Raw genomic sequence first — 17518 nt, 5'->3', positions numbered from 1 at the left:
TTTCCCCCCTCACCCACCCAGCACCAAGCCTCAGCTGCCCCAGACCCACTCTTGGCATCTGTAATGAAAACGGTTTCCACACTCTGATCCTCATCTCTAGGGTGTCACTTTGACGCCATGCACCCCAAGCTGCCACAGAGGCAGGACCAGTTCTTCCCTTATATGGCATCAGTGCCTCTTGGATCCTCGATGATCCTGCTCCCACCTTCCTGGGGCTCAAAGGCCTGCAGAACTTGAACTCGTGGGAAGGTGACGTGTTGTAGGTCAGCGTTACTTCCCAAAGCTATAAAAACCCCAGAGGAAATGGTAAACCAGCCACAGAGTTACAATGGCCTCAGATAGCACCACTGGGCAGGGGTCGGGGTGGATGGGAGGCCTTGGCACCCAGAGGCCTGGAGGGGAAGAAGAGACAAGGTTTTGGAGAAATAGGCTGCAAAGCTGCTCTGAACCCTTTCACTCCCTTTCAAGGAGGAAAACTCAGGCTAGGAACGTCCCTGGTGGCCCAGGGTGGTTAAGAATCTGCCTTCCAATGCTGAGGACACTGCAGTTTGATTCCTGGTTGGGGAAACTAAGATCACACAGGCTGTGGAGCAATAAAGCCCATGTGCCATGGCTACTGGGCCCGCGTGCTCTGGAGCCCACATGCTACAACTAGAGAGAAGCCCCGTGCGCTGCAACTAAGGCCCGACACAGCCGAATAAATAAGCACTTTAAAAAAAAAAAAAAGAAAGAAAGTTTAGGCTTAAAGAGCATTCCACAGGGCTGAGCTGCTGGTGTGGGGGTCCGCGCACCCACCAGCCCCCTCCTGCCCTGACCCCCGGGCGTGGCAGCATCAAACAAGGCCTCTGCCATCATCACCAAAGAGAACGTGTGCTGGGTGTGACTGTTTGTCACCGCGATGGAGTGTATGACGTGAACCATGGCAAACACCGTAATGACTAATTTCAAACATTTATTACAATTCTTGAGAGACTCGAAAGCTGTCCCCGCTCTTGATTTTAATAAATGCGGTCTTGAAGCAGCCGCTTATCAAAGTGACACAAATTGTGTGGTAAATAGATTGTGGCACGGCTGAAATACTGGAAAATGAGATCAGAAACGCTCCTTCTCTCCCGTTTAAAGCTCCACGCAATCCTTCAGCCCTGAGACGCTGCAGCGAGGCGGCCACAGGAAGCGTGAGGTGAGAGAATTAGCACCCGGCGAGGCGGCTCTTAATCGGCTTCTCCCCCACGTCCTTCCCCGGCAGTAGGACGCTGGGCGGCCCGGCTCCCGCGTCAGCCGCCCCAGCCCGTGGGGGCAGGTCCCAGGATGAGGGGTGGGGACCTGCTTCGGGGATGGAGGGAGAGGCAGGAGGGCAGGCTGCGGGCACTGCCTCCCAGGATGCTGTGATAAAGAATGCCACCCCACCTCCCCGCACTGCTGCCTTTTAAGCTCCACTGCTGATAAACTGGGTACTTACTGTGTGCCGGGCATCGTGCTAAGGGTTGGGCATGCAAAAGCTGGCCAGGTTAGGCAGGTGCCCTCAGGGGACTTCCTGTAAGAAGGCCAACAGGCAGGCAGGCTGTGAGATCAGAGGGCAGTGCACCCCACGCCAGCCGGGCCACCGGATGCCAGGAGCTCCTGGGGCAGCTCTGCCCCTGCTCGGCTGCCACTGACCCGGCGCTGTGGGCGTGCCCTGGCCAGGACCCTGTCCTGCCCGGGACTCCGGGCACCCGTATCCTGCTGCCTCGCTCTTCCTCTGAAGATGGAATGACCAGGGAAAGCCCTGTGCATCCTTCAGGGGCAGGAAACCCCCTGAACCAAGGGATGGCGAGGAGCCCCAGGTGCCCACAGGGCTGGCCCACCTCACGTGGTTCCCTCCTAAGGGTGAGACATGCTTAGAGCAGTCCCATGGGTGGTCACTTGGCTCCTTATCCTTGTGAAAAGCAAATGTCCCTGAGGAGACACTCAAGACCCCGTTTTCCCGAGGACAGTGATGGGGGACAGAGTCAGCCCGCTTTACAGAACTTCCATGTCAGACTCAGAGGGGGAGCAGCCGCCCCCAAACCCCGATGGGAACTAGTTGCCTGTATAACCAGACACATCCCGTGTATTAGTGCTAATTAATATTCAAATAAAAAGGGGAGTGTGTCTATGTATGTGCAGTTCCATTTCCCTACAGAAAACCCCCTTCTTAGGACTTCCTTGGGGGTCTAGTGATTAAGATTTTGCCTTCCAACGTAAGAGTTGTGGGTTTGATCCCTGATAAGGAAGCTAAGATCTCACACGCCTCGTGGTCAAAAACCCACAACATAAGACAGAAGCCATGTTGTAACAAATTCAATAAAGACTTTTTAAATGGTCCACATTTTAAAAAAAAGTCTCCTTCTTGAGACAGGCTACTTCCACTCCCAGGAGGTAGTCCACTTTGCAGGCAGCTACCAGTGGGGAAATTGCAAGAGAGGGGTCCTGGGGCAATGGGGCCACTTGGAATGGGTTGGGGTCTGCGGTAGGTGAGGCAGTGACCCCCCAATCTCTTGGTTTCTCCTCCTCTACATCAGTGGCTTGAGGACACAGAGATGCGTCCCTGTGCTGACATAGAACAGAGGCTGGGGTTTCCATGAGGACGTCTTCAGGGTCTCATGGCTCTGAGGAATAATTCTTACCTGTTTTATGTTTTTAAATAGACATTGAATTAAGAAATTAAATAGTTTGTATATTTAAGCCCCAGTTAATAGATATTAAATTTTATTATTTATTAAATATTAATATTTCATGAGGATTTTCAAATTAAACATCGAGCCTCTAACAAATTAAATTTAAATAATTAAGTCCATTATTAGTGGAGAGAGACTGTCAGGATGGGAGTGGGGGGAAATGTGTTACAGAAACTATTTTTTTTTGTCGAAAAGGCAGAGCATTTTATTATGTCCGTTTTGTAGATGGGGAAAGATGCAGGAAGTTAAAGGATTTGACTCCCCGCCCCAGAACACACAGCTGATAACATTTCTGAGCTGGGACTCAAGCCTGCATCTGTTTATTTCCTAGATCCAGCCCCCTGTTTGGAACGGACAAAACATGTTTTCCTTTCCTGACATGAGAACTGAATGATTTCTCAGGCTAGAGAAGGGATGGGATGCTAAATACATTAATTCTATCAGAGAGAAGGATGTGAAGAAACGGGTGATGCTAAGGGGAGACTCAGGTGGTGTGTCAACCCAGGGAGGAAGAGGGCACTGAACAGCCAAGGAAGGGGTGGGGTGGAGGGGCAGGGAGAGACGGGCTGCTGCAAACTCCCCAGGAGGCTGGCACATGCCACGAGTCCACCCTCTCCAAGCCCACAGCAACCTGAGATAGTAGTCCCCCCAACACCCACCACCCCCGGCCCCCGGTTCCTCATCAAATTCCTGGAACCTGAGAATGTTACCTTATTTGGAGAAAAAGGTCTTTGCAGGTGTAATCAAGTTAAGGATCTCAGATGAGACCATCAGGGATTATCTGAGTGGTCCCTAAACCCAATGACAAGTGTCCTAATAAGAAACAGAGGAAGAGGGAAACATAGAGATGAAGGTCATGCAAAGACAGAGACAGAGACTGAGGAGTCGCAGCCACAAGCCCAGCAAAGTCACAGGCCACCAGAAGCTGGAAGAGGCCAGAAACAGAACATTCCAAGAGCCTCTGGGGGGAGGCCGGCCCTGCAGATGCCTTGATATCAGGCTTCCGGGCTCCAGAACTGTGAGCAAAACACTCCTGCTGACTTAAACCATCTAGTTCATGGTTTTGTTGCAGCAGCCACAGGAAACTATTATAGCTCCAAGGAACTCCCCTGTCCCCTCTTAGTGACAAGGTCATGGAAGGATGCCGCAGGCAGGGTTTGCCCCCGCCCCCGGTTATGCCAGACCCTGCTGGTCACCTTCCTCTGCAAAAACTTTCAACACCTGCCCTTGGGGGGCTCACCACTCAATCTGGTGGGAGGGAGGGTGGAGGTGCAGTGGAGGAGGGACCCCCATTCCATCTCTTGGGCTCAGCCCCAGGGGAGTAGAGAGCCAGTGACCTTGAGGACAAACGCAGACAGGCTCTGATCTTTTTCCATTCTAAACATGGAATCCAAATGTACAAGATGGGTTGGTCATGGTTGGTCTAATTATGAGATAATCTTCTGCTTTACAACCAGCCTCTTCTAAATGGAAAACCTCTTTTCCCGTATCATTTGATTTGTATCTATTGCTAGAATCTGTTACTCCTGATACAGTTTCACCTCTTGGGGAGCGACCCCCCAGTTGTATTTCTCTCCCTGGTTTCCCCCGGCTGAAGAGCTCCCGTTGGAAGTCACATCTGCCCTCGGGTCCTCTCTCCTCCTCCCAACAGCTGTCCCCATCTGTCCTACTCCAGGGATGCCAGTCTCGCGCTCAAAACCCCTAACTCTCTGCTGCCTACCAAACGAGCCCTGACTCAGCCACCCAAACTGCAAGGCTATCCATATGCAACCCGAACAGCCCTCCTGGTCTTTTCTCCGGCTGCCCATGTTGACGCGGAGCCCCGGGCACAGTGAAAGTAGAGAGAGGGAACAGGCAGCTGCTGGGACAGGCTTGCAAGCCGTCGGATATCAGCCAGGGTTCTGCAGAGAGAGGTTTATTTTAAGGAACTGCTTCAGGCGACTGTGGTGCTGGCGAGTCTAAACTCCATAGGGCAGGCCTGCCGGGCCCTCTGGCCGGAGGGGCTGCTGCAGTCTGGAGCAGGACTCCGCCCTCCCCGGGAATCCTCGGTTTTTGCTCTTGAGGCCTTTGACTGATTGGATGAGGCCCACCCGCATCATGGAGGGTGGTCTCTTTTTCTTGAAGTCAGTTGATTGGACATGCTCACCACATCTACATCCTGCCTCCACAGCAATACCTTGATTCACGTTTGATTACCTAAACTGAGTACTGCAGCCTGGACAACTAAACACCCCATTGTGAGTTAGAGGCGCTGCGTACAGGAGAACTGGAGGATCTGTAAAGCGTGGCTGGGGGTTGGGAAATGGATCCCCCGTGATCCCTCTTGGCTGTCAGATCCAGACTCTCTGAGTGTCTGGAGACTGGGTCCCGGGGCCCTGGCTTCTGTTCAGAGACCTGCCCTCATGGGATGAGGGCTGAGTGGGTGGTCCAGCGTTGCTGCCGCCCCCTCTTGGCACCTCAACCTCCTATACTCCCCACACCGGCTCAGGGGTAGCCCACAGCTGGAGGGTAAGCTTCCAGCGGGGACTAGCTCATGCCTGGAAAGACAGGAGAGCCACAGGAAAAGCCTTCTTCTTCTGTACTGTCCTAAACCTGAGTCTGCCTAGGCCTTTAAGTTGGGAAGGACTGAGCACCAGATCCAGACTGGGCTCAGTTCTCTGCAGATATCAGATCAGGGTTGAAAGCTTCCCCTTCCTGGCTCCTTTCTTCCCTCCAGGGCTGCAGACGTGAGCGATTGCGTCCACAGGTAGCCACCTCCCCTTACCTCCGTGGGAGCCCTTGTGCGGTCAATAAGGCCTCAAACGAGAGACTTACAAGTTCAAAGACAAAACTCACAGCCTCTACCCCCACCTCCCACTCCCCAGGTAAGAGTCTGGTGAGCACCACGGTCTGGGTCCCAGGACATCTTTGGCTGCTTCCCACCAAGAAGATAACTCAAGGTGGTGTCAGGATCCGGCTGGCAAAGACAGCCATCTAACGTGATCATCTTTGACCCTTTCTCTGCCCTCGCCCACTTCCACTTCCTCTTCTTGCTATTTAATCACCTCTGCCTGGGGACCCCATGATTTCTTTCCCACCCCTGACCTGTGTTTGAGGCCAGGCTGGGTAGAGCCTGGGGAGACTTTGGTATTATGATGGAGATGCTCACATGGGTTTGTCACCATGGCAACCTGCTTGGCTGAGCAGGGAGGCAGAGCAGGCTGCAGGTCTGTATTCTCGGTGCTGTGCGGTGGATTGCTGCTGCTGATTACTCAGGAACTTCTCTTGCAGGGGAAGTCGGGGGGGGGGAGTCCCCAAGGAGGAGCTGCCTTGCCAACCTGACTCAGCTTGGGTCTGGTCCTAGCCCCAGGCAGGGTATGAATTCCATGACCTCTCAAGGTTGAGATCAACCAGCTGGAGGAAACTCAGTCTCTAAAACAACTCTCATCCCCCAAGAGAAACAGGGATTCCCCTTCCAGGCTCTGGAACAGCTCAGTCCCCAAGGATGCAAGAGGGGCACAGAGAGGCCAGAGACAGGCTGCTCGATCCAACACCGGACATCTGGGAAGAAGGGCCCCACCCTGTCATTTCCCAATCACTCTTCGGCTGCCTCCCAGTTCAGAGAGGAGGGCCAGCAGGACTGTGATGGTTTCTGCCTCCTGCAGCCAAGTCCGCACGCCTCCACCTCCTTACCTGTGCTGCTGATCAGCCTGACTGTCACCTGTGTGGCAGGGGCCTGCTCTCTGGGGCAGGATGGGGTCATGTCATTTCCAGCCACCACCCTGCAATCCTGCATTGCTACACTGATCCTCCGGCTTTGGTCTCTTGTCCCCAGTTCCTGCCTATGCTCTAGTTAGGAGTGTGGGTCACCGAGGGTCTGGGCACTGGGAGTTGGGAGGTGAAAGATGCTGGTGGGAGGCAGGATTCAGGGTTTTCCGGAGGGAGGCCAGGCAGGCAGGCAACCACAGGGGCAGACGCTGCTCCCCTGCCATGCCCCAGGGAGACTCCAGCCCCCTGGGGAGATGGAGGAGGCCTATCCCCTCTCACTCCAGGTTAGGGCCCTTCCACAACTCAGAATGAAGGCAGACTCCAGAACGTGGCTCTGGAGTCCCCTTCCTAACCTGGTCCTGCCTGTCAAGCAACTCCCATTCTGCCCCATTTCTAGAATGTTCTAATCAAACTGCAACAGCGTCACGCTTTCCAGCCTCTTGGCCTTTGCAAATGCTGAATCTTCTCCCTCCTCACTCCAGGTTTCCTTTAGCACTCATGAGTTCTGGAAAACTCTTTGGTTCTGAATAAGGACTAGACCAGGTTGAAAAATGTCTCCCTCAAAATTCACGTTTACCCGAAAACTCAGAATGTGACCATATTTCGAAATAGGATCTTTGCAAATGTAATTCATTAAGATGAGGTGGTACCAGGTCACAGTGGGCCCTAAATCCAGTGACCAGTGTCCTTATAAGAAGGAGATTTGGAAACACATGGGGAAGAAGGCCATGAGACCCGAAACATAGATTGGAGTGCAGCAGCTACAAGCCAAGGAATGTCGAGAAGTGCCTGGAGCCCCCAGAAGCCAGAAGAGACAAGGAAGGATTCCCCATCTCTGCCCCCCAGAGTTTTTGCAAGAAGCCTGACCCTGCATGCACCTTGACTTTGAACCTCTGGCCTCCAGAACTGTAAGACCATATATTCATGTTGTCTCAAGCTCCCCATTGCGTGGGCGCTTTATCAAGCAGCCTCAGGACATTTACACAGGGACCCCTGATAAGAGCACGATACCTCTGGACACACATGTATCACAGGGGTGGCCAGGAGATGCACCATTCATGTGGCCCTCCTAGCACCATCTTTACCCTGGAGCTCCCTGTCGGGTAACCCCAGGTTTTGTCAGAAAGCACCACAAGTTGGGGGAGATGGCATCCTGCCCCATCCTGCTCCCTGCTTTTCCACTGACAGGCATCATCCCCAACGATATCACCCCTCTCGCACTCATGAGCGGCACAAAAGGGCAAGACTCAGGGGTCAGGAAGATCGTACGTGGAACTCCAGTCCCACCCCTCAGCAGCTGTGTGACTATAGCAGGGGCCTTGCCTCTGGGAGCCTCAGTTTCCTCATCTGTAAAATGGGGGTGAGTCAACATGCAGAAGGCACCTAGCCCCCAGCAGCCATCCACACACAGCCTCCATTACAGCATGTACCAAGCTGCCTTTTAATGTTGCTTCTTTCATTTCTCTCCCCCAGGGTAGGGACTTTTGGTAGACAGGGACTGCAGTTTATCTCTGTCAACTGCGAAATAGAGACTAGATAGCCATGGATGGTGGGTGACAACGCTGAGCCAGCTAACAGGAAAGATAAATCTGACCCCAGGGAGATGAAGGCGTTTTTAAGGTCGCAAGCAATTACAGATGGTGAGGAGATAGAGTCTTTCTTGGTGTCCAGCTCAGCACTTGAGTCTTAGTTTAAAATACCTTGATTTGGGAAAACAGTCCAGTCACCCAAACCCATGGCTCACAGCCCTCCCGGGTGAACCCCTGAATGACTGCAGCCTCCCCTGGGCCTGCCCAGGCCCCAGCTGAGCACCCTTGGCACCTGATGAGGGAGGCTCCTATTTCTCTGTCCCCATCTCTCAGAGGGAACTGCCCCAGGGCAGCCCCTCCTGCCCAGAGAACTTCCCCACCTCACACAGCTAGGTCTCACCTTCCAACATGTGCTGGTAGGACATGGTGTCTCTTCAGGGACAAGCCCATCTCACATGTTTGCTGAGTTCCTAGGCCACCAGGATCAGTCCTTGACCAGACACTTGGAAAACGAGGCATCAGAAAATATACGCAGCAACATCAGGCGTTAAGGAACTACCAGTTAGAACCACATCAGATATCACTATGTACCTATAAGAATGGCTAAAATATAGTCCCCAATGCAGGTAAGGATAGAGAGAATCTAAATCACTCATACATTGCTTGTGGGAATGGAAAATGGTACAAATACTCTGGAAAACAGTTGGTAGTTTCTTTAAAAAACAATGAGTAGCTACCATACATAACCACAATTGCACTCTTGGGAATTTGTCCCCGCAAAAATGAAGACTTTAGTTTCATACGAAAACTTGTACAGGAATGGTTAACTGTAGAAATATTCAAAAATTAAAATAAATTAATTAATTTTTTAAAAATAATTAAAAACTGGAAACAACTCAGATTATGTCAATGAGTCAATAGCTAAACAAACTGGGACATCCATGCCATGGGATACACTCATGATAAAATGAAACATACTGTTAAAACACATAGCAACCTGGGTGAATCTCCAAGAAGTTATACTGAGTAAAAAAAAAAACAAAACAGACAATCCTAAATGGTTACCATTTTAAAATATACCCAGTTCAGTTCAGTTCAGTCACTCAGTCGTGTCCGACTGTTTGCAATCCCATGGATTGGAGCACACCAGGCTTCCCTGTCCATCACCAACTCCCAGAGCTTACTCAAACTCATGGCCATTGAGTCAGTGAAGTCATCCAACCATCTCACCCTCTGTCGTCCCCTTCTCCTCCTGCCTTCAATCTTTCCCAGCATCAGGGTCTTTTCCAACGAGTCAGCTCTTCGCATCAGGTGGCCAGAGTACTGCACCCAGAATTTGTTTTAATCAGGTATGGCAAGACATGCAGACATGAAAAACATTGTCACATAGGAAGAAGTTGACAGGAGGTGCCGGACAGCACACAGGGCTCCACCGGGAAGCACCAGGGTTGACCAGGAGGCTGAAGGAGCGAGGGGCAAGTGTGAGCAGGAAACTTCAGTGCAGTTTTCATGGGAGACGAAAGGCAGGCATGGAAGCAGTCTAGGGATTGGCTAGTCTGAATCATTTTAGTGGGCCCTGGGCTTTAGAAGTGGTCTCTGTGAGGCTGCCAGGGCTAACACCATGACAAGTGGCCCGAACCTAAGTTTAGATTTCCCCCGAAATGGTAAGATTCCCTACCCCCATCAGGTCACCTGGAGCCAGCCAATCAATATGCGCCCAGTAAGAAAAAGGGAACCTATCAGGGGAAAGCTGAAAAGCCCGGGAACGCCCAAGTTTGAAAAAAGCCCGTGAAGGTTTGAGCCAATAAGATTACTTTGCAAACATGTAACCAATCCGCTTAAGCCAGCTACCAACTGCTTATGCTCACCCTATAAATTTGTGTAACAGCTCGGGCTCAGTGCTTTCTGACCCTGCACCACTGCGTTGGTTGCGGCAGTAAGTCCTGACTCGAGTCAGCAATAAACTTCCCTTCTTTGCGAGTTGCATTGTCTTGGAAGCCTTCTCTCTTCCCACTCGGGGATTCGGACATCGGGCATAACAGTCTAGTCATCTGGGATGTGCCCCTGGGTGGTTGAGGGCAAGCAGATAGCATCTCAGATTGCAGGATTCTGATAAGAGGAGGCAGAGGAGAGCCTCAACTCAGGACTGGTTGGTTTGCATACCGAAGGTACACTCTCTTTCTCCTGATTAGTAACCCAGAGAGAGACAGTCCCACCCAGGGTCCCAAAGCCCAGAGAGATCAAAGCATCGTGAAATATAGAAAAATTATAGGGAATTCCCTGGCAGTCCAGTGGTTAGGACTCTGCACTCTCACTGCCGTGGGCCTAGGTCCAATCACTGGTCAGGTCACTAAGACCAGAGCACTGGTCATGGCACTGCATAGTGTGGCCAAAAATGAATTAATAAATTAAAAATTCTAATTGATTCAGACAGTTACATACTGTGTGATTCCATTTATATAACATTCATGAAATGACAAAATTATAGAAATGGGAACAGAATGGTGGTTGTCATGTTAAGGTGAGGATCAGGCTGGAGGGAAGTGGGTGTGCCTGTAAAAAGTGGGAGAGAGGTCCTTGTATGGATGGAGATGTTCTGTATCTTGACTGTATCAATTGTGACATGGTGCTATAGTTTTGCAAGGTGTTACTATCCGAAGAAGGCAATGGCACCCCACTCCAGTACTCTTGCCTGGAAAATCCCATGGACGGAGGAGCCTGGTAGGCTGCAGTCCATGGGGTCATGAAGAGTCGGACATGACTGAGCGACTTCACTTTCACTTTTCACTTTTATGCATTGGAGAAGGAAATGGCAGCCCACTCCAGTGTTCTTGCCTGGAGAATCCCAGGGATGGGGTCGCACAGAGTCGGACACGACTGAAGTGACTTAGCAGTAGCACTATCCAGAAAACTGGGCTATGAGGTACACGGAGTCTCTCTGCATTGTGTTTCACAACTGTGAGTCTACAATTATTTCAAAATTAAAAGTTGAATTTAAAAAATATGATAGAGACTTCCCTGGTTCTGCAGTAGTTAAGACTTTACCTTCCAATGCAGGGGGTACGGGTTCGATCCCTGGCTTGGGAGCTAAGATCCTTCATGCCAAAAAACCAAAACATGAAACAGAAGCAATATTGTAACAAATTCAATAAAGACTTTTAAAATGGTCCACATCAAAAAAATCTTTAAAAAAGAAATAAAATGGATAATGGAGTACATTTAAAAAAACATAGTAAAAGTGAACCACTTTCTCCTTATCTTCTGAACCCCAACCCCACCTCTCCCCAAAGGCCACTTATATTCATATCTTCAGTGTAACTTCTTCCTGATTTTTCTCTGTATTTATTTATATACATATGCACTAACTTAGGGGAGTGTTTCATAAATGGAATTAGTGGATGGTCCCATGACTTGTGTAATAAGAGCTAGTCGGCAACAAAGTGACAGAAACCTTGAGAAAATGACTCTAACCTCTTCATTTCAAAACGGCAAGTAGAGGAACTAGGGTGGACCACCCTGTTCTCTCAACTAAAGGGAAACAGATTCTAAAGAGAGACAGAAGCCCGTCATCTGAGGCTCTCCCAGGACGCGTGACTCATGGAACATTTCTGTAAATGATATCTGGCCTTGCAACTGTAAACCCTCTTTTGGGAGAGATGGGAGTGGCAGTTACAGAGTGGATGGGGTTGCATGAGGTGCCTGCCTACCTTTAAAAGATGAGCCCAGACAAATGAATAAAGAAAATGTGGTTGTATACTGAGTACACACAGTGGAATATTATTTATCCTTAAAAAAGAAGAAAACTTGTATAATAACAACATGTATGAATCTTGAGGACATGATGCTAAGTGAAATAAGCCAGACACAGAAATACAAATACTGCATAAAACCACTTATCGAGGAATCTAAAATAGTCAAACTCATAGAACATAGAAGGGAGGGAAATGGGAAGACATTAGTCAAAAGGCACGATGTTTGGGTGTGCAAGATGAGTAAGTCCTAAGATCTTCCGTACAGCATGTGTGCTGTGTGTGTTAGTCACTCAGTTGTGTCCAACTCTTTGTGAATCCATGGACTGTAGCCCACCAGGTTCTTCTGTCCATGGAATTCTCCAGGTGAAAATACTGGAGTGGGTTGCCATTCTCTTCTCCAGGGGATTTTCCCAACCCAGGGACTGAACCCAGGTCTCCTGTATTGCAGGTGGATTCTTTACCATCTGAGCCACAAGGGAAGCCCACTGAACAGCACAGAATTCATAATACTGTATTGTAGACGTAAACACTTTTTGAGATGGTCGATCTCAAGTGTTCTGATAATAACAATAACAATAATAAAGAAGGTAGAAGGAGCCTTATGGAGAAGATGGATATATTTATGGCATAGATTGTGGTGATGGTTTCACAATGTATATATATTTCCAAGCTTAAGTTGTATATATTTAAAATGTACAGCTTTTTGTATGTCAATCATACTGCAATAAAGTGGTTTTTTTAAAAAAATAAATAAACCAGAAGAGCTGGAGGGAAGAGAAGAGGGTATGCACTTGATGGCAAGCACCAGAGAGCTGGGAACAAACTGGAACCTTCAAAGTACAAACACACACACACAAATACACAATACACACCTTCTAAAGCAACCTTCAGATCAAGGTGAACAAGCACAGCCACGGCCCCGCTAAGGAAGAGAGGGCAGAAAAGCTCAATTTTCATCTTGTTTTTGCCTGTCCCAGTAAAGAGAATGATCTTCAAACTGGAAAGGGGAAAACAAAGCGTGATGCCTGGCATGTTACAGGAGCTTGGAGCTGCTTGTTGAGTCAAATGCAAAGAGGGGATTGCAACAGACACAGTGAAGAGAGAAAAACAGCCACCTGAGCTGCTGGAAATGAGTTCTTTCCCCCAGAGCCTGATGAATCGCATCCCAGCGTGTTTAAGCAGCCAGTAGCCTTAATCTCGGGGCTTCCCAGGTGTCACTAGTGGGAAAGAACCTGCCTGCCAATGCAGGAGATGTAAGAGACGTGGATATAATCCCTAGGTTGGGAAGATCCCCTGGAGGAGGGCATGACAACCCACTCCAGTATTCTTGCCTGGAGAATCCCATGGACAGAAGAGCCTGGCGGGCTACAGTCCATGGGGTCGAGCACAATCAGACACCACTGAAGCGACTCAGCACGCACGCACAGCCTTCATCTCAGGCTGTTACTGGTAATTTCAAGAAATTATGGAAGGTGAGGGAGGTGTGGGAAAACTGACCATGAACCACTCCTGACCTGATTGTCAAAAAGAAAGGAATAAAAGAAAATTCTAGAACTAATAGGCCAGTGAATGTGGTGCAAATCTTTAGAAAAGGATAAGCCCATTACAGCGCTGGCTCATGAATGCAAAAGGAGACAGCACAAAACTGGAAACACTCTAGAACTAAAACAACCACATGAATCTCATTTCCATTTTCAATGAGTTATCAAATTGATGAATGCAAAGAACGTCTCAGGCAATACAGATTTGCATAAACATGTGTAAATTAGGTGGTCGGACAAGGACTAGAGGATGGAATTGTAGGGGAATTCACAGCTCATTGAACACTGTGCAGAATGAATCAGCCTGGAAGGAGGGCCGGAGTGGAGGGCCACAGGGCTCTGTTCTGTCCTGGAGCCAGTCAGCACTTCTACAGCACCTTGGATAGAAGCAGGTCTGTGCTCTTCAAATCTGCAAACGGCATGAACCCGGGAGGGACGCTTAAAATGAATAAGAATGAAATCCCAAATCCAGTGGGTCAAACATTGCCGAGATCATTTGCATTTCCTATTGCATCGTTACAAGCTGGGGAGGCCTGGCCTGGCAGAAGGAAGTTGCTGACGACGTATAGAGGGGGCCGCCTTCACAGGGGTCACTGGAGACGTTGATGGGAGTTGAAGCCTACACAGTATGGGTCACATTGCTAACACTCGGAACCAGCTCCTGGAAACTCCCTGCGCAGAGCAGATTGCAGCTGCAAGTGGGCTTTCAGATCTGGACTGCCTCGTTTAAGGACAGGAGCTAGCTAGAGTGCATGCTAGGGAGAGTACCTTGAAGGTGAAGGAAGCAGGAGAGATGATGAAGAGACGATGTCAGCTGGACCTGGAGGAGAGATGACCGCGGCAGGGGGTGGGAGTGGGGGAACCTCATTGCAGGCTGTGAGTATATATATCAAGGCTACATAGGAAAAAACAAATGGTTATCAAAAACTCAAAGTGACTGTGGCTGGACCTGGCTCCCGGGGAGGGTGGTATAAATCCCGTTGGTGGGAAAATAAATCCCACTGGAGGCAGGGCTGGAACACAGGAAGAGGGACGTGGGTGCTTGGGCCACTGGAGGGGGAGGGCAGTGGGGTGGGAGGGGGTCTCTGTTGGGAGGGAGGCCGGCCACAGGAGGATTAGGAGCTGTCTCTGTAAGCCTGAATCCAGATGGTGCTCTGGTGTGAACCTCCTTCCTTCCTTGCTGGCATACGGATGCTCCTATGATAATGTTTGGAGGAAACAACCCGTGTTTCTGAATCTCGGGGACTGTGTGAGGACAATAAGGGGGATGCTGAGATGGTCGGTTCCCAGGGCCCAGCCAGTGAAGGCAGGGCGTCTCCAGGAAGTTCCAGCGGGAGATGGGGTGCCATCACATGTCGGAGGGAGTTTGAGGCAAGTTTTTCCAAAGTTCGGCAAATAAAGAAGTTTGACCCGAGTTTGGTGCTGCTCCCTAGAGAGAAATAGGGAGCAGGAGGAGGTCAGAGCAGGGAAAGCCTTCTGACACCAGGCGCAGGGATCTGACGATGGACCTCTGTGGGCAGTGGTCCATCCTCGTGAAGTTTCAAAAGAAGATGACAGCCACCTGATGTGAGTGCTGGAGGGGATTCGTTTTGTTTCCAAAGATTTTTTTTTAAATGTGGACCTTTTTTTTAAGACTTTATTGAATTTGCCACAACATTGCTTCTGCTTCATGTCTTGACCCTTTGAGCACAAGGCATGTGGGATCTTAGTTCCCCGACCTGGGATCAAACCCACACCCCCTGCCCTGGAAGGAGAAGCCTTAACCACTGGATCACCAGGGAAGTCCCAGGACAAAATTCTTGATGATAATGACCAAAAAGACCAGTTTAATTGGCTGAAGATTAAAAAAAAGAAAGAAAAAAAAAATGAGGAGGGTTTTGTTGGCTCACATAACTAAAAGTCCAGAATGTCCCATACCACTGGACCAAATGGGCAAAGCATACCTTCAGGGACTGATGTCTGTCTCTCAACTCTGGTTTCCTCTGTCCAGCCTTCCTTCCAGGCAGACCCTGCTCAGGTGCTAGCAGAAACAGCAGCCCCCGGCCCCCATCTCACCGACCCAGCAAGCCCACGCAAGGGGCCAAGACTTTCCTCTTTGTTTCTGCGAAGGTCCCAAGACCAACCCACATTAGACTGATGCCTCCACCTCAAATACATCAGGAGGACGGGGCTCACTGATTGGCCAGTCCTGGGCCAAGTGATCATCTCTGGAGCAGATGTGAGTGTGAGGGCAGACAGCAGCTCCCTACACCTGGGGCTTGACCGAATGGCACAGGACAAGTTTCCATCTCTGAGTGAAGGACTCTGTACACCGCGAGTGTTCCAAGACCCAAAGACGAGCCAAGCGCACAGCAAGACCTGAGCAAATCATGGGTGGTTGTTGTTCAGTCGCTCAGCCCTGTCTGACTCTTTGTGACCCCATGGACTGCAGCACATCAGACTCCCTTGTCCTTCACTATCTCCCAGAGTTTGCTCAAACTCATGTCCATCCAGTCAGTGATGTCATCCAACCATCTCATTCTCCTCCAGCCTTGAATCTTTCCCAGCATCAGGGTCTTTTCCACTGAGTCAGCTCCTTGCATCAAGTGGCCAAAATATTGGAGCTTCAGCTTCATCATCAGTCCTTCCAGTGAATATTAGGGTTGATTTCCTTTAGGATTGACTAGTTTGATCTCCTCGCTGTCCAAGGGACTCTCAAGAGGTTAGTTGACTTAAAAGCACAGTACCAGATTTTCTATCATCCCTGTTCACATTCTTACCAGACTTGATCTTCAGATGAGTTAGAGTCTCTTATGCCTATTTAAATTACTGCCCCTCCCCATTTTAAAAACAGTTTTGCTAAGATGAGGCCAGAACTTCCTTGCTTTGGGCTCAAGACCATTCCAAAATTTCTGGCACACAGAACAAACACAAAATACACTTCAGAAGAGTCAAGATTTCAGACAGGGCAGAACTAGACAAAGGTTTCAGACTATATGATAGATGATGTTTCAGAGGAAGGTGGAGAAAGGGTTCATTAAGTACCACAGCTGCTTGTCTCTGGGCCGGAATGATTCCAGCTCTGACTCTGGAGGCCAAATTGAAAATTCAGTCTTCACCACTGGACTTTCAGGGGAGACCGAATAAGCATTATTTTGTTTTGTTTGTATCTTTCTTTTTTGTTTTTTAAATTATGAAAATATGACAACACATTTATAGGAGACTTGGAAAATACAGAACAAAGTTACAAATGGTTCCACTATATATTACAGTTGTTTGTTTTAAGTAGATAAATTAAGGTTTTTATTTGGAGTTTCAATATCAAAGGCTTCCCTGGTGACTCGGATGGTAAAGAGTCTGCCTGCAGCGAGGGAGACCCGGGTTCAATCCCTGAATTCAGAAGATCCCCTGGAGAAGGAAATGGCAACCCACTCCAGTATTCTTGTCTGGAAAATCCCATGGACAGAGGAGCCTGGTCAGCTACAGTCCATGGGGTCGCAAAGAGTCGGACATGACTGAGCAACTTCTATCAATATCAAACTCTCAGAAATTAATAGAATGAATGTACATAGAAGTAGAAGACTACAGTAGACCCAAAAAGCATTACCAACCAATTTGGCATAATTCCCCTAAATATTCTTAACACCGTCCTTTTCCGGAAACCTTCTCCTGGTTCCAGCCTCAGTGTTTCTCGGGGAGCTGTCTGATGCCCCCTCCTGCTTCCCTGCCCTCTCACTGCTTGTCATCTGCACCACCATTGGTGCAAGCTTTCTCAAAAGTCAGCGGTGGTCCTCCCTCCTCTTCTGAAAACTCTTCTGTGGCTTCACCTCACCCTCTTTTTTAAATTGAGATGAAATGTGTATAAGATTGTGTTAACCACGCTAACCTGTGCAGTCCAACAGCGTTAAGTACATTCACAACATCACCGCCATCTAGTTCCAAAACACTTCACCATCCCAAACGGAAACTCTGCACCCACTAGCAGTTGCTTTTCCATTTTCTGCTCTCCCAGGCCTCAGGCAACCACCATATGCCTTCTATTTCTACAGATTTGCCTATTCTGAACATTTCACATGAAGGGGACCTTACAATATATGACCTTTTGTGTCTGGCTTAAGAATCTGCCTACAGTGCAGGAGACCTGGGTTTAATCTCTGGGTCGGGGAGATCCTCTGGAGGGGGGCACAGCAACCCACTCCAGTATTCTTGCCTGGAGAATCCCAAGGTCAGAGGAGCCTAGCAGGCTACAGTCCATAGGGTCACAAAGAGTTGGA

The sequence above is a fragment of the Cervus canadensis genome, chromosome 1, assembly GCF_019320065.1.
Source record: "Cervus canadensis isolate Bull #8, Minnesota chromosome 1, ASM1932006v1, whole genome shotgun sequence".
Classification (NCBI taxonomy): domain Eukaryota; kingdom Metazoa; phylum Chordata; class Mammalia; order Artiodactyla; family Cervidae; genus Cervus; species Cervus canadensis.
The sequence above is the reverse complement of the archived record's forward strand: the minus strand, read 5'-3'. Positions refer to the sequence as shown.